Genomic DNA, 20,386 nt, shown 5'->3' with positions numbered 1-20,386 from the left:
CCATATAGAGTATCATGTCATCTGCGAAGAGTGAAAGTTTGACCTCTTCCTTTTCTTTGTGTTGTCTGATTGCTGAGGCTGAGACTTCCAAAACTATGTTGAATAACAGTGGCGAGAGTGGACATCCCTGTCCTGTTCCTGACCTTAGGGGGAAAGCTCTCAGTTTTTCCCCATTGAGGATGATATTAGCATTGGATCTTCATATATGGCTTTTATGATCTTGAGATATGCTCCTTCTATCCCTACTTTCTTGAGGGTTTTTATCAAGAAAGGATGCTGTATTTTGTTAAATGCTTTCTCTGATCTATTGAGAGGATCATATGGTTCTTGTCCTTTCTTTTATTGATGTGATGTATCACGTTAATTGTTTTTCAGATATTGAACCAGCCCTGCATCCCAGGTATAAATCGCACTTGCTTGTGGTGAATAATTTTTTTTAATGTATTATTGGATCTGGTTGGCTTATATCTTGTTGAGGATTTTTGCATCCATGTTTATCAGGGAAATTGGTCTGTATTTCTCCTTTTTAGTGGAGTCTTTGCTTTTGGAATCAAGGTAATGCTGGCTTCATAGAAAGAGTTTGAAAGTTTTCCTTCCATTTCTATTTTTTGGAACAGCTTCAAGATAATAGGTGTTAACTCTTCCTTAAATGTTTGGTAGAATTCCTCTGGAAAGCCATCTGGCCCTGGACTCTTGTTTTTTGGCAGATTTTTGATTAATAATTTGATTTCCTTACTGTTTATGGGTCTGTGCAAATTTTCTATGTCTTCCTGTTTCATTTTTGGTAGTGTATATGTTTCTAGAAATTTGTCCATTTCTTCCAAATTGCCCATTTTATTGGCGTATAATGGCTCATAATATTCTCTTATTATTGTTTTTATTTCTGCTGTATTGGTTGTCATCTCTCCTCTTTCATTTTTGATTTTATTTATTTGGGTCCTTTCCTTTTTCTTTTTGATCAAACTGGCTAGTGGTTTATCAATTTTGTTAATTCTTTCAAAGAACCAGCTTCTGGGGCGCCTGGGTGGCGCAGTCGGTTAAGCGTCCGGCTTCAGCCAGGTCACGATCTCGCGGTCCGTGAGTTTGAGCCTCGCATCAGGCTCTGGGCTGATGGCTCAGAGCCTGGAGCCTGTTTCCGATTCTGTGTCTCCCTCTCTCTCTGCCTCTCCCCCGTTCATGCTCTGTCTCTCTCTGTCCCAAAAAATAAATAAACGTTGAAAAAAAAAATTAAAAAAAAAAAAAAAGAACCAGCTTTTGGTTTCATTGATCTGTTCTGATTTTTTTTTTTTTTTTTGGTTTCGATAGCATTGATTTCTGCTCTAGTCTTTATTATTTCCTGTCTTCTGCTGGTTTTTAGGTTTAATTTGCTGTTCTTTTTCCAGCTCTTTAAGGTGTAAGGTTAGGTTGTGTATCTGAGACCTTTCTTCCTTCCTTAGGAAGGCCTGGATTGCTATATACTTCCCTCTTATGACTACCTTTGCTGTGTCCCAGAGGTTTTGGGCTGTGGTGTTATCATTTTCATTGACTTCCATGTACTTTTTAATTTCCTCTTTAACTTCTTGGTCAGCCCATTCATTCTTTAATAGGATGTCCTTTGGTCTCCAAGTATTTGATATCTTTCCAAATTTTTTCTTGTGGTTGATTTCAAGTTTCATAGTGTTGTGATCTGAAAATATGCACGGTATGATCTCAATCTTTTTGTATTTGTTGAGGGCTGATTTGTCTTGACCCACATTTCTTAATAAATTACCAGGCCTCTCATCAAGAAGGCAGTAATGTTCCTGGAATTATTTTAATATGGACTTATGAGATCTTCAATATGAGATCATGTTCCAAAGTTTTGTCTGACACTAATGAAACATATAAATATGTCCTTTATTTGACTTATGTTTTGGTGCACAATAAGCATAATCATGAACCAGTATGAAATTTTATAGATCCAAGCTAATCTCAAACAGAAAATACAGTACTGACATGGCATGGGGAGATGGAGATTTCTTGATGAATCTTCTGTCTTTTTAATTTATACACATAGATAAAAGAGGGTGAAAAATGGTTTCACAAGAGAAAAAGAAGTGGGATAGTTTCTTCACTAATGAGGCAGGATACATTTGGGGCAAGAAATAGGCAATATGGCAATTTGGGGGCATCTCTCATTATTTCTTGTCAGGTCAAATGCTGTGTAATTGACCTAATCTTCAATGTAGCTCAAGAAGTTGTTTTTCAAATTGTTTTCTAAGTGCTGGCAGTGGGTGATTAGGTCAACTGTTAATAACTTCCTTTGTTTAGGGTGATTAAAATGGGCATGACTCCTTAATTTACAAGTGGCAGATCCTTAACTCAAACTGGGTTCAGAAAACAAAACAAAACAAAACATAATAAAACAAGGGGTGCCTGGGCAGCTCATTCAGTTAAGCAACAGACTCGGTTTCTGCTCAGGTCATGATCTCACGGTTCGCGAGATCTAGCCCCACATTGGGCTCTACCAGTACAGAGCCTGCTTGGGATTCTCTAATTCTCGCTCTCTGCCCCTCCCCCACTCATGCTCTCTCCTCTCTCAAAATAAATACATAAATTTTAAAAAGAAAGAAACAAAACACCAGAATTTACTGTCTTGTGAAACTGAAAAGTCCAGGGGATGTATCGAGTTCTGGTGAGGCCTGATACGAGTGCCAAAACCATGATGACCCTGTCTCTCTCCATTTTCTTTTGAGGCAATGATGATCCCAATAACTCTAGGATTTCATTTTACCAATACACGTTATCTCAACAATGAAAAAACACCCTTCCGTACGATTCTGGTAAGAGTCCTGGAGCTGGCCCTCACTGCTTTGAGTCTTTTGTGGTCAAGTTATGTGGAATAGGCTGATTGAGCAGCACAGGGTCATGTGTCCATCCCTGATTCAGGGGCATCCGGAGGAGGGGTCCAGGTTCACCTAAACAATAGATCTAGAGTGGAATGGGGGTGGTTCCTCATAGGGAAATCCTAGGCGCTTATCGTGAAGAAGTGGTTTGGGGCAGGCAAGAGTAATGTGTGTTCCCTCCAGCCTTTCTCTGCCGTAGCCTTTCTCAAGACAGAAAGGCTGGCTCTTGCTTTAGTCCCATTTGACTCTAAAACACCAGACTAGCTGATTTCATGCCTTAGTCTCCTCAGGAAATATTTGTAATAATGTTCATATAAAATTCTATTAAAACGGTAATTTTGAATATGTAAAACAGTAGAGTCTAATGGTGATAATTCCTTTTAGAGGTGACTTTTAGCACCTCCATCAATTAGTTTGGAAGATTGAGCCTCCTTTTTACTATGGTCGTCCTGGCAGGAAGCTTCCTCGGGGGGATCTCATTTCATATATTCATATATTTGCATGTGTTTCCGTGTAATAATCATAAGACTGCAGGCTTTTTTTGTAAATTAAATTTCTATTATACCAGTTAAGGTCAGAATTTTTAGTTTCTTGTCTCTTCACTTCTTACCACCTACCTACTATCTATGACTGAATATTAGAAGCCTATAGCCAGAGACTGCCCATGAGGTGCAGTATTTCTACATTCTTTTGTCTTTCATTTCTGCTATTTGCCCAATGGTCTCCAGAGCCTTTGAGAGTAGTGTATGGGGAGTATGACCTGCGTGGTTCCATAACTTAAACATATTTATCACATCTCCTTCCTTAGCGTGTGGTGATGTAACATCAAGAAAAGGAAACGTTCGGGGCGCCTGGGTGGCGCAGTCGGTTAAGTGTCCGACTTCAGCCAGGTCACGATCTTGCGGTCCGGGAGTTCGAGCCCCGTGTTGGGCTCTGGGCTGATGATGGCTCAGAGCCTGGAGCCTGTTTCCGATTCTGTGTCTCCCTCTCTCTCTGCCCCTCCCCCGTTCATGCTCTGTCTCTCTCTGTCCCAAAAATAAATAAACGTTGAAAAAAAATTTAAAAAAAAAGAAAGAAAAGGAAACGTTCCTTTTTTTTTGCTCTATGTCAATATCAATAGTGTCTGAAAACTCATATCCTCGTATCCTATTGACTTAGCTGAATGTAACCATAGGACAACAATAGGGTTGTTTGAGGATTAAATAAGGTAAGGACCTAATAGAATCAATAGAGCTTAAGAGCCTATCTTAGCTTACATTCCTCTTCATCACCTGTATGAACTTGGGCTGGTTCATTCACCTGCATATGTGCTTGAGTTTCCTTCTCTGTAAAATGGGCTAATAATAGTACTTAGGAATATGATGGAATATTCATAGGAATCTTCATAAATATGATGTAAACTAACAAGAGCCGATGCATATCAAACAATTCAAAGAGTTCCAAGAAATTGCCTCTCTCACACAAACTGGCTGATTATGATGTCCCTCCCCATCTCTCAGTTCCTGGGTTTCCCAAACCCCATTCTTTTGTGGTCATGTCACCTCTCTTGGGAGTCATCTTGGACAGGAGTGCTTCTAAGACCAGCAGGCCGGCTCCCTCGATGGTCCCCAGCATATGGACATACCGATTAGCCCAGTCATTGGAAGAAGGGCTACTTGCTCCCAGTGCTGCTCTTTATACACCGTTGTCACACAGGGACATCTCCAGCTGCCAAATTCCACCTTTTAACTTCTCTTGGGGAGACTCAGGTTGCACAACCTGTGTATGAACCCCAGACCCCAGTGGACACATGCCAAGTTGCCCCTCCCCCCAAAGAGAGGAAAAAGCACCCCCCTCCCGCACCTCGAGGTGAGGGGTGTGAGGGGGCCATGGCACAGCATATCAATAACTCTCTCCAGAGAGGTCTCTTTTACAAGTGGGCTTAGGTGATGTGCCCTGACTTTAAGATCAGGGGCATATTTGACAACTTTTATATTGTTTTCTGCCTTTGTGGCCTCATCCAAAACTGAAGGAGGAAGAATTCAATTTAGGATGCTACTTTAGCAGTTACTGTTGTCAGCATCCAGAATCCTGTAGAAAAACAGGCACTTGAACTGAAGGTTCATTGACTGGTTTCAGAGTGTCATGACTTACTACTCACTCAAAGCAAGTCACGTGGTTTCTCTAAGCCTTGGTTTTCTCATCTATAAATTGGGATCAATATCCCTTCATCTGCATAAGAGCCAATGAGATAATATATGCAAAATGCTTTGTAAACCAAAAAAGTACTTTCATATATAATAAAGTGATAAGTTTTTTTCTTAACTAGAGCCTTATAGTTTGTTGTCTAGTTATGTTCTACTCAATAAACATCAGTCTGTGTTTTGTGTTTTGTTGGTAGATAGAATTTTTCTGAGAAAAAAAAACATTTCGAATCACTTTGTATAATATAAAAAGAATAAGGAGGGCTCTGTTGGCCTCTGTGATTCATAAAATGTTTCTAATGATGTGAGGTTGCTCGATTTTTCACGTAAGAATACAGAATGCCCAGTTAAATGTGAATCTGACAAATAATAAATAATTTTTAATATAAGTCCATCCCACATATTGTATGGGATTTTATCTGGTAACCCCACTAATAAGTACCAGTGGACTCTGAGCAGAAATCCTACCTAATTTGTCTTTATATTTCCAGATTCTAGCACAATGCCTGGCCCGTAGCAATCGCTTAATACTTGATTCCAGAATAAAACAATATTAGGTGTACTTGGAAACCTGTTGGCCATGTGACAGATTACTTTCAGCCACACTTTTGAGCTTTGGGTTTCCTCGTCAGTTAAGCAAAGAGAAGTGCCATCCAGATGAATGGAGGTGACATGACATGGGGTATTTGAGCAGTCTTTATAAATTGTGAAAGCCGCCTACAGTGCATTACAAACTGCACAAGGAATACATTGCTGAAGATTGTATTTTCCAGGGGGCCTCAGCAATGAAGAGTAGAAAGTAAGTTTTCAAAATGTTTTGGTAACGTGTTGAGTGTGTAAGTCCATTGTACAGAGAACAGTCTCCCTCAGGCTATTTCCATCCCCTACCCTTACCCCACCCCCTCAGAAGAGCCTTCGCCCAGTGGTTAAGCTTGAATGGGTTTCTACAAGGAATTAAACAGCGCCCAGCTCCTTCTGGCTCTCCTAGCTGCCTGCATGCCCATCGATGCTCCCCTCATGTCTTGGGCTAATTTGGTGATTGTGAAGCAATCATGAAGGCTCACTGTGGAAGTTCCTGGCAGTTTTCTTGAGGCATCTATTAAAAGCATGCAACACCTCCTTCGACAAATCAACAATAAGATCCTAAACAGGATCTTATTTGACTTCACCTGGTATAGCCAGGAAGCTCTGAGTTGAGGCTCGATTCTCCCTTGCTACGCTAACATTTTCACATGCTGTTGAGGAGTGAGTGGTTTCTCAGTGCCATATGTGTTGGTGTAATTACATACACTGGCATAAATTGTTTGATGGAATTTCTCAAACTTATTTAAATTTGTTCTCAGAAATCAAAACAGTTCATTAGCGCCCAAGAATACATTTGTAATTCCTGGAAAATAATTTCTTTTGGCATTTCAAATGCGGCGTATTCAGCCATCATCCTTGAGGCCTTTCTGAATTTCAGTTCACAGATGCTTATTTAGTAAGCATCTGCCTCCTTTACTGGCTCCAGATCCACCTCATCTCTCAATGTTAGAGGCCTGGAGGCTCCGTACTGGTTCCTCTTCGGCTCTGTGTGTTAGTTGACTTCACCCAAACTTGTAGAGATTTAAAAAATCTCCCCGCTGATGATTCTCCAGCTAAGTGTTATCTTGCTGGATTGCAACAGACTGCAATCCAGCAGCCTTTAGGACACCTCCCCCTCCACCTTGGATGTCTCTTAGACTTCTCAAACTAAACACACCTGAAATGGATCACTTAGTCTTCCCAATCATCCATCTCCCATATTTGTTCTTTCTCCAGTGTTCGGTAATGTCCATCCGGTTGCAAAAGCCAGAAATATAGGGCTTGTTCTTAATGCTTTCCCTTTCTCATCTTCTACCTTCTACCCCTCTCCTGGCTTGGACTGGATAATCTTGTCACCAAGTCTTGTCAGGTGTCTCCAAAATTGTCTTGGCTTTGCCTCCTTGTCTTCACTCGACCATTCTGGTCAAAGCCACCATGGCTCACCTGAAGTCTCCACTCCATTACGGTCCACTCTCCAGTTATCCCGGTGGTCCTTTTAAACTATTCATAAGGTCAGCTTTCTTCCCTGTTTAAGACCACCGAATAGCTTTAAATTATACTTAGAAAAAAAAATCCATGAAGCTGGCCTTTTCTGCTTTATGTCACACCCATGTATTTCCCACTCATGACATTACAGCCACCTAGGCATTTTCTGTTTCTCCAATGAACCTGCCACAGGACATTTGCATATCCTTCCCTTGCTGTGGAATAGCTTATCCTCCACCCAGTTCATTACTTCTTATCATCCAGATCTTTCAGCTCCTATATCCCCTCCATAGCATAGAATGTACACTTAGAACCTTGTCCATATTGTTTAATGATATATCTCCAAAACCTTGCACAGAGCTAGCACATACAAGATACTCAATATGTCTCGCACAATGAATGAAAAAAATAAAAAGAAAAGAATAAAGAATGGACTGTAGATTAGATCTGGTCCCTTTGTTATTGGTTCTTGTAACATCATTCCCTTTCTTTTATCCATACTTATCCCAATTTATATTTCTTAGTAAGGTTTATTTGCTCCGTTTAATCTCTTCATCTCGACTCATGGGAACAGGGACCATGTCTGGTTTGGCTTCCCATTTTATTTTCAGGGCCTAGCACATCCCTAGCATGTGACGGGTGCCCACTACCTTGTTGGTTGTGGTTGTCCTGCTAAATTTTGGGTCCTTATCTCACTCAGCAGCTTTTGGCACAGCTGAGCCCACTGTCCCTGAAGCACGCCTCCCTTCCCCTACTTCTGGACTCTGGCCCTCCTGCTTTCCCTTCGCTGGTCTCATTTTCCTCACTTTCATATGTGGGCTTCTTTCCTTCTTTTAGACCCTTAGACATTAGTGTTCCAACTGGGGTGGACTCATCCTGTGGAATACTACTCAGCAATAAGAAGGAACAAACTATTGATACACATGCCAGTGTTGGATGGATCTCCAGGATCTTATGCTATAGGGAGGTTTTGGGGGGTGACAAAGCTGTTGCGTATCCTGACTGTGGTGGTGGCTAGACAAATCTATACATGCAATAGGATGCTCGGTGAAGGGTCCACAGGATGTCCCTGTACAATTTTTGCAGCTTCTATTTCGAACCAAAAAGGTTTTTTTAAGGTAGTATTTTCCAGGGCTCAGCCCGAGGCCTGATTTTCTCCACTGCCTGCAGCTCTCCCTGCGAGTTGTCAGCCCCTCCCATGACTGTAGTCTCTGCACCGATGCTCTCGGCTCATCCCTCTTTTCTGGGTTCCAGTCTTGGCATCCAAGTGCATAGCAACCCGTCAGAACTATCCGTGCTGGTCGTGAGTAAATTGATGCATATATAGTGGTAATTTCTGCAATCACAAAATGAGAAAATTCAGTTTCTTTTCTGTTTATGGAAACATTTTACTCTTGGAGGTCCTATACAAATTAATCATCTTTCACCAAAGTCAAAATGTTTACCCTGGGGTGCTAGTCTTTCCGTGTGATTTGCCCATGAACTCAACATTTTTCCAGAGGTTTTGTTGCCTTTGCTTCCTTCTGGTTGCACTGGAAGTACTATGGAAATACTATGCTTCAGTTACATTTATATATATACACATACACACACACATCTTTATTTTATTTATTTAAAAAAATTTTAAGTTTATTTATTTTGAGAGAGAGAACAAACAGGGGAGGGGCAGAGAAAGAGGGAGAATCCCCAGCAGGCTCTGTGGGGTCATCACAGAGCCCTGTGTGGGACTTGAGCCCAAGAACTGTGAGATCATGACCTGAGATGAAACCAAGAGTCAGACGGTTAACCGACTGAACCACCCAGGCAGCCCCTGCCACCCCCTCAACCCCCACATCTTTAGAAAGGTAATGCTTTATTAGTTTAGCAACCCTGCTGTGCTTTTAGTGGGAAGCAATCTTAATTTTCCCTTTCATTTTTCACAGTTTTGCACTGTGCCTAACAATTGCTTAAGAGAACAATTTTAGTGGAGGTCAAACATGGCTTGAACATGTGGCACATGGTTTCCCAGGGAAACAGCACATCAGTGCTTGTGGCTTCTAGCAGCATCTCCAGAACAGCACCTGGACACCAGCCACAGCAGAGTGTTTGCTATAGAATAGGAGACTCAACCCACCTCAGAAAAAGCACTGTGATCAAGGCGGACCATTTCAAAAGTTGAAGAAACATTCTTCAAGAGTGATGCCCTTAGCATCCTATGGTGTTTCTGAACGAAACTCCCCTCTCTCAGATGGTAAATGCTGTTTTACTGGCCATTTGTCCTTCTCCGTGTGGCTGGGTTTTATGCTCTTCAGGCTCATTATTATTGTCACTGTGTTTATATTCTCTGTAGAAATCCTTGAGATACAGCTTAAATTACCTATTGCCAACATTCGGGTTTTACTCAAAGAATTGGCAGTTTGGAGATGAAAATTATGTTAGAGAAAATTTGTTAGATTCTGCAAAAGAGGAAAGTTTTAAAAGTTGCTTAGATTTGACTTATTTAGGTAACAGTTTGTTTGGCGCTTGAACTCTCTTTGAATTCTAATTACTGCAGCCTCTGTCGTTGACTTCTCTGGTATTTCAGTAATTATGCTTAGTTGCCATTCTTTTCACAACAGGCATAAGGAAAGTATAGAAAGTAAGACTTCTGTACTAGAGTCTCAGGTTTGAAGAAATGAAGGAATAGGAAAGAAATGGAACAAAATGTTTCTTTTCCCACGTGGTTGAATTGAGATCCTTGTCAGCGCAACTGACATAGGACGTTTGTTGTAAGCTTGTGAAGGGGAAAACAATATTAATTGTTTAAGCTGAATCTGTCAGTCCTTTTGACTCATAGACATTAATACTGAATCTTACAGACTCACCATACATTGAATCCTGGTTTGTTTCTTTGTTTGTTTAAGGAAAAAAAATTACAATTCTCTCTTTACCAACCCTGCCTGTGTTGGTTTAGACATCAGAGTTTTAAGTTTAATCCAGTAGGATGGGTAAATTGACAATGTCTTTATTTAATGAAGGAATATTTTAGTTACTTTTACTAAGAACTGCTTTATAAGTATTGTATCCAAGAATGGATAATATGATCATTTCTGTTATATTACTTCTCTGGTTCATCTGGGAGACTGTGTATTTCCTTCATATTTCTGTGATGAATAACAATACACATCAAATTAATTAGGCGGAAAGCTCAGCTAAGCCATAGTAAAGTTTTAACTAAAAAATGTTTTTTATTAAAACAAAATTTTAATGTTTATTTTTTTTATTTCTTTTTTTACATTTATTTTTGAGAGATAGAGAGAGACAGAGCACAAGTGGAGAAGGGGCAGAGAGAGAAGGAGACACATAATCCAAACTAGGCCCCAGGCTCTGAGCTGTCAGCACAGAGCCCGACGCGGGGCTCGAACTCACAACTGTGAGATCATGACCTTAGCCAAAGTCGGACGCTCAACTGACTGAGCCATCCTGGTGCCCCTTTAATGTTTATTTTTGAGAGAGAGGGGGGGAGGGGCAGAGAGAGAAGGAAACATAGAATCCGAAGCGGGCTTCAGGCTCTGAGCTCTCAGCGCAGAGCCCTACACGGGGCTCCAACCCATGAACTATGAGATCATGACTTGAGCCGAAGTCGGACACTTAACCGACTGAGCCACCCAAGTGCCCCCAAAATGCCTCTTTTTTAAAAGGCAGTTGAATTATTTCAAGTAGATACAGTTTCATAAACAATTAGCCAGCAAAGTTTTGCTTAGACTTGATCTAAGGAAAGTATGCTCCTGCTAGCTAGCATACTCACTGTTGATATTGGATATGAAGATGATGCTTGCAGAGGGCTCTGGCAGGTTTACCCTCCTTCCTCAATCTATTTCGCTACTCTCAGTGTATCCACCAGATCCTTCTTCGAGGTCACAAAACTAAACTCCAATCTGGTTTATGTCCAGTTGGTCACAAAAGGTAAAATACCTAAATCCCAAAGAGTGGACTTTTATGTTCATCCTCAAACAAGCTACAGGGCCTGAAAAGTCTCCCATTACTTCCAATCGGCAAAGCTAGAGAAAAGAACACACTGTTTTCCAGGTGCTGATTTTACGTACAGAAGCTAGTGTTCTAAAAACCATATGTTGCGGTTGCCTTTGGATGGGCTTGAATTATAATTTGCTCGGTGTTACCATAGACCAGGAAAGAGAAGAGGGAGCATTTGAAGACTGCATTGTCACGTTGTGTATTCTCTTGCCGTTAGCTAGGAAAATCCCACCTTCACTTCCAGGGGATAAAAATCTCATGTTTTTCTTTCTTTCTTTTAAAATGTTTATTCCTTTTTGAGACGGAGACAGCGTAGCAGGGGAGGGGCAGAGAGAGAGGGAGACACAGAATCCGAAGCAGGCTCCAGGCCGAGCTGTCAGCAGAGCGCCTGATGAGGAGCCCGAACTCGAGAACCGTGAGATCATGACCTGAGCCGAAGTCAGATGCTTAACTGACTGAGCCACCCAAGTATCCCAAACCTCATATTTTACCTTAAGGTTTTTCAAAAAGAAAAGTCCTCCTCTCCTTTTTAGAATCACTACTCTAATGATGATCAATCTTTACTGTTTGGAATTCCTTTCTTAAATTGTCTTTATGTTAGCCAAAATCTTTACTGTTACATTTTGATTTTCCTTCCTAGAGAGCACATTCAGTTTGAAACTCTACCTCCATTTCTCAATCCACATATGGAATAATTCATATTTGATGATCTCTAAGTTCCATCCAGCTCTTACTGTCCTTTTAGCACTTACACCAACCTACAGAGCAGTGGTTCTTGACCTTTTGAGGGACACAGATTCTGTGTCGAGTAGCCAATTAAAGTTGCGGAACATCTCCCCAGTGATATGTACATACACACAATTTTTAGATATAATTTCCCAACACGTGGGGAACTCCTGAAACCCTTGGACCCCGGGTAAAGAGGCCCTGATGGAACACATGCATGTTTTCACGTGTGAGTTCAGAATTAACTGCATTTAGGCATTACTGGTAAAGAATTAAGGCATTACTGATGCCTTATGCACGACTGGATTCTTTAAATCAAATATACAAAGTTTTCCAACATTTTCCTTTCAAGTCTTGGCCATGTCATCAATCTGTTTTACTCATGTACTCATGTACTAATAATAAACTCTAAATGTTAGATAGAAACACTTAAGGCTAGTTTTAAATCTTCTCTCAGATCCCACCTGACATGATTTTATTACTGAAATGCAAAAAGAAAATAAATCTCATCAAAAGACAGCATCATTATTTACCCCAAGGACAAGCAGACTCTATTGTATTTAGATGGCATTGTCTAAGTGCTTTCTGTTGCCTACACATCGGGTAGGAGTTTATCTTATTTTGTGGATAAGAGAGACATTTAATTTTGGGGAAACAAATGAAATTATCATGAAATGGCAGGCAGTGTATGCCAGATTTCCTACTATGTTGCTTGGCTGACTTCTCTTGGACTCCTGCTTAATATCACTTCCCCAGGAAGAGTTGTCTGAGCCTCATGCCTGGTTAGATGCCCCAGTCACTGCTCATGCAGACCCACTCTACCTCTCCTATTACAATTATCTGTGCTTATCTGTACTTATCTGTATTATTGCAATTGCCCATCGGGGTCTACATTTCCCTAAAGACTTTCAATTCTGTGAGGGCAGTGACTTGCTCGTTCACAGTTATTTTCCCAGCACCTAAATGGTTCCTAGATGTGCAGCGTATTGAGCAAATGTTTGTTGAGATAATGGATGAACAAAGCATAACTCATTGGATATAAGATATCTCTGATTAGGTAGCTCTGTCATTTTTTTTTTTAAAGAATAAGTGTTCAGGTAGATGGGCTCAGATTTTCAATACAGGATTTCTCTGCCTGGAAGTCTGACCTATAAATCAGAAAGCTGAAGATCAATCAAATTATCTGATTTAATACTGATGTTGTTCTTATAAACCATGGAAAACCACATTTTCTTGGTGTTCAATGCAATGGCTGTGGCTCTGGTTGTGAGTGAAAGAGAGGGTAAAGGGAAGAGAGCAAAGGGGGCTAAGTGTTAGCCAGCTAGGGCCAGGAGAGGAGTGGAGAAGGCTGACCTACAATGGCGGGGGATTAAGCAAAAGGGAACCTTGTCCTTATCCAAGATGAGGGTGGAGTTGCGCATGAGGGGTAGGAGGGCCTGGGACCTATGGACAAGGAGGAGAGGCAGGGAAACAAGGATGGTCCAAAGCAGCAAGTCAAGGGAACTGGATTCAAAATGAACAGCAAATGGCAGAGTACGCAGGAGAGCACTGGAGCCTGGGAAGTCCCCGGAACCAGTGATGCTGAGGGCGTCTCTTCTGCACGGATGCAACCATCCCACCTGATGCGTCCACTTCTTCAGAAGGTTGATCTTCCCAGAATGCTTAACTCTGTTAGTCTTCTCTGAGAGGACTTGGCAGTTTTCACCAAGAGGGGCAAGATTCTTCTTGGTGTGCTTTTCACAGGGGGAGTATGTACATTCAGTGATGGAAAGTTTGAGTTCAAACTTTTGAGTGTAACCCAACTACACTTTGAATCATCAGAACTTGATGTGTAAAACTTTGTAGCATATTTGACATCAAACCAGCATATCTGCAGTTTTTAATTTCCCCTTCATAATTCTGTAAAATTATTTTCTCACCACCATAATAAGAGGGTACATGGTATGAGAACCCTCTGGGTTGATGCTCTGAGTGTATTAAGAGAATACTCTTAACATGAGAGAATAGGTACAGAATTACAGTTTGGGAAGATGAAAAAATTTGGAAACGGATGGTAGTGATGATTGAACAACAATATCAATATACTTAATGCCACTAAACATTACCCTTATAAATGGTTATAATGATAAATTCGTTGGTATCCCACAATAAAAATATAAGAGAATAGCAATCAATGAGTTTGACATAAAGGAATAATAGTTATTTCCGTTTCATACATAGAAAATCAAGAGAGAGAATGACGAAAGAAACATCCAGGAAGAGATGATTAGTCAGGAGCTAAACTGGCCTCTAAGCCCTGGGAATCCTAATTTCGGGTACAATGTTCTTTTCAGGCAAAAATCCAGGTTCAACCCTATCCGTTTGGTATGCATAACTGAGATTTCAAGAGCCTCGTAATATTGTTCTATAAAAATGATCAGTTTCACAATGTGTACAGGCAATTTTAAAACCATGCCCTTTGGGGGCGCCTGGGTGGCGCAGTCGGTTAAGCGTCCGACTTCAGCCAGGTCACGATCTCGCGGTCCGTGAGTTCGAGCCCCGCGTCAGGCTCTGGGCTGATGGCTCGGAGCCTGGAGCCTGTTTCCGATTCTGTGTCTCCCTCTCTCTCTGCCCCTCCCCCATTCATGCTCTGTCTCTCTCTGTCCCAAGAATAAATAAAAAATGTTGAAAAAAAATTTTTTTTAAAATAAAATAAAATAAAACCATGCCCTTTGATAAAACATGAGTTTAATAAATTTGTCATCTATCTTATTCAATTTTTTCTGGAAAGTTCACTCTTTAAAGCAGCATTTAACACTGCAATGTATGAGCTACTTTAATATTTTAGAAGAAAGTCAGTTCCTGTTTCTTTTTCTTTCAGGGATTCTCACTTAGATCTTTTACTCTAGGGAAAGTTCCAAATGCATTGATATTTCCTGAAAAATATCCTGCCCTGTGTCTAGGTATAAATCTGAAAATCCCTTCCTTAGAAGAAACACAGGATTATTTCTCAGTTGTCATGGTGATGCTTGGGGAAGATTACTTTTTAAGGAGGTGAGAGGGAAGGACCATATTGGGTTGCATAAGCAAAGTCTATGATTTTAACTTGTACTTAGCTAGAAACAGTGCTAGTTGGTATTAAGTCACAAGGTCTTCATAAAATTTAAAATTTTTACACCAAGATTTCCCATAGAGTGTCTAGTCCCACTTTCTCATTTTATAAATGAGAACACCCCAATCTAGGAAGGTTGAATGACTTCCCAAGGTCTTCATGTTGCCTTACAAAACTTTCCTATGCATTTATTTAGAACAGAAAGCAAGTTCTCAAATGGCTGATACACCACAGAGAAGCCATTATGGGGAACTTTCTGTTTGGAAATTGGCCACCACCCCCATTTTCACCCTCAGAAAGAGAGAGCTCATTTGCCATTTTCCTCTGCTGTTTCCTCACCTCTTTATTAAACTGATTGCCTGAGGTAGAATTGCGTGCCTCTTTCTCTCTCTCTCTCAATCTCTCTCTCTCTCTCTCTCTCTCTCTCACACACACACACACACACACACACACACACACACACCTATTTATAACTCCATTTACTTCCCAATTCTTTTTCACCTTTTCTTAGAGTTATTATAAAAATCCCTGTTTCTCTCTCATGCATCCTGTTTTTCCCTCTAGTTGCCTGTTTCTTGGGAAATAACAACTGCATTCTTGAAACCCCACCATTTCTGAGCTAAAAGAAATGTCTGTCATGTTGATAAGGAATTTGATAGCTGTATTGAAGAAGGAAGTCCTAAGGTTTGATGGGAAATTAAACAGAATAAAGATTCAGGGCATCGACACTGAGAGCTTTTGGGAAACACACAGAAATTTCCCTCAGGATCCCCTCCAATCATTATTTACAACTTCTTCCTCTTCCTTAAATTAAATCTATGTTTCCTCAACTGCAAATGTTCTAGATAAATATAAAACTGCTTTTAGTCAATGTTGTCTTGTTTTGCTTAATGACTGTGCTTCCTCACTGCAAATGTACAGTATTTTAAAAACATTATGCATTAAATGGGATTTTAGTACCAATATTTGGTCAAACCACAATTTATAACTTTGTTTATGTGGGGAAATGCATTTAGAGTTGGGAAAAACTCCAGTTTATAAGTCAAATTTTGCCTATGATATATGCTTTGAGCTTAAGTAAAATTCAATCAGTACATTAAAAAAACATTTTTTTAATGTTTATTTATTTTTGATAGACATACAGAGACAGCACAAGCAGGGGAGGGGCAGAGAGAGAGGGAGACACAGAATCCAAAGCACACTCCAGGCTCCGAGTTGTCAGCACAGAGCCCAACGTGGGGCTCGAGCCCACGAACCTTGAGATCATGACCTGAGCCTAAGTCAGACGCTCAACTGACTGAGCCACCCAGGCGACCTAGTATATATTTTTTGAGAGCCCTTCTGGGTGAAAGTCACCATTCCAGGTGCTATGATGTTCTGCAAATAAAATGACAACAACAAGGTACATTATCTCAGCTAATTCTTACAACATCCCTGCTAGGGAGATATCACTCTCCTTCTTGTCAGTGAAGAAACTGAAGGTTAGAGAGGAAAGAGCACAACATGGTGAGAAGCAGAGCTGATATTCCGTCCTGGGTCATCTGACTTCCGAATCTGTGCTGTAGTGCAGAAATTACACTCTAAGGAGACTATGCTGGGAGCCATGCTGGACCTTAGAAAATCCTTGGAAGCTATGCTGTCAGCAGCTTCCAGAAAAAGAATTCGTGTTAAATCTCAGATGGGAACAAGTTTCCTCTGAGTGTTGCTATATAGAAATGCCTCTTAGTGAATGCTATTCCAAGTTACTGGGGTATCAGAAAGTGTCATTGGAACCACTGAGACTCTGGAGGACAGAGAGACCTAGAGCTTGTAACTCTATTGGTGAGGAGAGATGGGGATGCAGGGAGAGTCATAAACAGCCATCTTCTCGGGGGAGTGTATGACAGGCTCTCCTTTTGTCCCTCAACAAGACTTTGTAGGTATCAAGCCTCGCATATTTCACTTTTGATCTAAACCCCTGATGGAACCAGATACATAATATTTTATATAATTACTCTATTAAGATTGGCCAGAAATCCTGGAGAGCTGATTCTGTTCTATGCACCTGCTGATCTGACCAGCTCAGCATGTCTGTTAATGGTTTTCATCCAGAAGATAGAAACAGAGACACAAAAGCAATCCTGTCCTTGCTGTCCAGATCTTAAATACGATAGCTCCTTAGAGTCAACTGCACCTGGCATTCATGAGAGATCTAAAGGCAATTGCCAGTGCAGTTTCTATGTCGTGCTCACATTTCAAAGATGCAAATATAAGGAAACCCTTTTGGGGGTTAGAAGCAAAACCAGCTGAAGTGGGGCGCCTGGGTGGTGCAGTCGGTTAAGCGTCCGACTTCAGCCAGGTCACGATCTCGCGGTCTGTGAGTTCGAGCCCCGCGTCAGGCTCTGGGCTGATGGCTCGGAGCCTGGAGCCTGTTTCCGATTCTGTGTCTCCCTCTCTCTCTGCCCCTCCCCCGTTCATGCTCTGTCTCTCTCTGTCCCAAAAATAAATAAAAATGTTGAAAAAAAAATTAAAGAAAAAAAAAACAGCTGAAGGTTATTTTGGAAAAGACACCCGAATTGGCGTTTTAGTTGGGGGCATGGCCAAGATGGAGTAGGCGGGGCAGTAGACTCCCCACCAAGGTAGGCTGGGGACAGGGCTGAGCCTCAGGTGAGTCTTCTGTTCCCCACTCTCCCCTGCACAGCTCCTTCCCCCAAAGGCTCTATGGCAGCCACAGGAGGGTGGAGACTGGGAAGGACCTCAGTGGCTGTTCACTTGGACAGGACATCACAGGACTCGGGTGCCAGTTTCTGTTGCGAGTCTCCATCTTCTTCACAACCACGGCCTTGGTGGAGTTGACGTGCCTGAAGGAGTTCAAGTCCCCACCAGAGCCTAAGCTGGACTGGAAGGAGCCCAGACCGTAGCGGATGCCAGGGCCGGTGAGACCCTGTGTGCGGAGCTCAGGCCACCTGAGTCCCCTTGGTGGTCCCATTAGGGATATACATGTTCTGTGTCCCAGACTCCAGCAGCTTCGGTAGGTGGCGATCTCGCTGTCCAGGACCAGCCTGACATTCACGTGTTCCCGGTATTCTCGCAGCCCGTCACAACAGCTTCCTGAATCACCCACTTCCTGACGCTTCCCAGCAATCAGCAAGGGCAGCCTCCGCCAAAGCCTTTGGGGCCCTGGATCTTAGCCAGGGGTCGGCTGATGTTCTGGCTCATCTAGGAAATCTCCATCTTCGTGCTTCCCAGACAACGTCTGCGTTCCTACTACTTGATCTGGTACAGCCTTCAATCTCGGCCCGTGACAATCTGAGCAATCTCCTCGTACTGAGCCTTCACCTTGGTGATGATGCCATGTGGTCCAGGGAGCAGCAGCTGTCCCCGGGGAGGACCGTGGAGATGTTGGAGAGCTGTGGCCGTAGCTCTCGGCTCTCCTCTTCACACTGCAACCTGGGGAAGGCCATCTGGTGGGCCAGCCCCTCCGGGCCGACTCCAGCTCTGTCTCGTTCGTGCAAGCTTCATCCACAGCCTTCTTGACGACAAATGCATTCCCCATCTCTGCACGCTCTTTGATCTCTTCCTTGTATTTATTCTGAAGTCCTCCGCCAGCCCCTGCGTATTGCCAAGCACCGCCTCCAGCTTCAGCTTCTCCTGGACCACGGTGTCCGGCTGCCAGCAAAGCTTGTTGATGTAGCTCCTGAGCACATTGTTCTTGTTGCTTTGAGCTGTTTTCTGCTGCAGGAGACAGCTGTGATGCCCGCCCTCCCCCCAAACCCCCAGACCCGCCATATGCCCAGACCGTACTCATGCTGGTGTCCAGGCCACCCCAGAAGCTGCTGCCCACTCAGGAGAAAGCGTAGAAGCAGATTTGGCACAACACACACTTGTATGAGAAGCTGCTGAAGGCCCCGGGGGGCCAGAGGTGGATCCCATGTGGGACTTCTGGGTCACTCTGATGGACATGGTGGAGGCTGGAGCCGACATGAGTAGGCTGGACCAGAGAGACCAAAAGGAGCCGAGAAGCTGCATCTAGGTGGGGGGGGGGGGGGAGTCTTGAGGTATCTGGAGTTTATTGACTTCCCTGCTAAAAACCAGTTTCACAAGTAGTTATTGGATAGTTAGCATGTGCCTAACATCCTTTGGTAGAGGAGTAAGAGACTCAAAACAAGTAAAAGTTCATTCTTATCCTCAATTTGGGCCTTTCTAAATCTTGTCAGTTTATTCATTTAGTCGTGAAACGTATATTTGTTAAGCATGTTTCAGGTGATAAGACATATACACATTAAAGTTACTGAACACAGGCATGATCAGGTGCCCCTAAGTTTCTCCGTAAGGGCCAGGCAACTCCACAAATGCTCATGAAAAGCTACTGAGTGCCAGGCCCAGGGACACAAATAGCCCAGATAGAGCCCATACTAGTAAAAAGCTAACAGGCAGGGGGCAAAATGAGTAGACCAAAAATTGCCATACAGTATGGCGTAATTAGGTAAGTGGAACAGGCACAGAAAGCAAATGGTCACGGAATGCCATTGAGGGTGCGCAGAGTTTCAATGGAGTCTTGAAGCTCAAATAGGAGTTCACAGAATGCAGGCCCAGGGGTTGGATGGGGAGAAGTGGTCAACGGCTTGGCTGGAGTAAAAGGCAAGCTTGTACTTGCTTGTGACAGTCTCGGGGTCACAGGCCCATTCTCTCCAACTGCCCCATGAATTGCGGGGGGGAGGGGGGGCAAACTTTGATCTCTGCCTTCTCTCCTCAGTGGTGCCTCAGGGCTCTGCTCAGACTCCCCTTTGTGCTCCAAGGGGAGGAAACTGTCCCCAAGGAAAAGCTGGAGATCAAGGGGCTGACCTTAGGACCTTTCTTAGAGATTGCAATCTCATGCCACCTGTTGGCCAGTGCCTAGAAACAGTTGCCTCATACGGTTTGTCAAGTTGTATTTTATTTGCAGTGGAAGGGAGGATTAGTCCTGTACAAGCTACTTCATCATAGCTAGAACTTTCTCGTACCTTGAATAACCCTTCACTCAGCCCTGATGCTGAATCCTTGCAATTTTCTCAAACCTCTGCCTCCTTTTTCCTCTTCCTTCCACTTCCTTCATCTCCTCTCTCTCTCTACAAAAACTGCTTCATAAGTCACTTGTGACATCCCTGATAGCCATAGTTAGTGGGCATTTCTTCCCCCTTCAGTCTCCCTGACCTCTTGGTAGTATGGAAATGGTTAATGGCATCTCCTTTTATAAACTCTCTTGTCTTGAATTCTTACCTCTGTGACTCTGCTTCTGCCTCTGACCCTCCTTCATTTTGTTTGCTGGCCTCAGTCTCTCCACCACCTGATAGAGTCCCCAGGACTCTTCCCCGGAGTGTTCATCCTGGATCCTCTGGGCATCTGCTCTGTGTTCATAGCGTTAGATGATTAATTTCTCGTCCTGCCTTCCTCTGTCTCTTTTATGTTAATGATTCCACTCTGTGTGACCAGTCCTGTCTTCTTCATCTGAAGCGTTTGCC

General features: G+C 42.6%; 1 protein-coding gene across 2 annotated transcripts in view; it reads left to right on the top strand.

Moving 5' to 3' along the window:
* SLC35F4 (solute carrier family 35 member F4) overlaps nt 1-20,386 on the top strand; it is a 249,620-nt gene that overhangs the window by 182,171 nt on the left and 47,063 nt on the right. The gene's annotated exons all lie outside the window — the stretch shown is intronic.

Source organism: Felis catus, chromosome B3 (assembly GCF_018350175.1).
Source record: "Felis catus isolate Fca126 chromosome B3, F.catus_Fca126_mat1.0, whole genome shotgun sequence".
Lineage (NCBI taxonomy): Eukaryota > Metazoa > Chordata > Mammalia > Carnivora > Felidae > Felis > Felis catus.
Note: the sequence above shows the minus strand (reverse complement) of the source record. Positions and strands in the feature narration are given on the sequence as shown.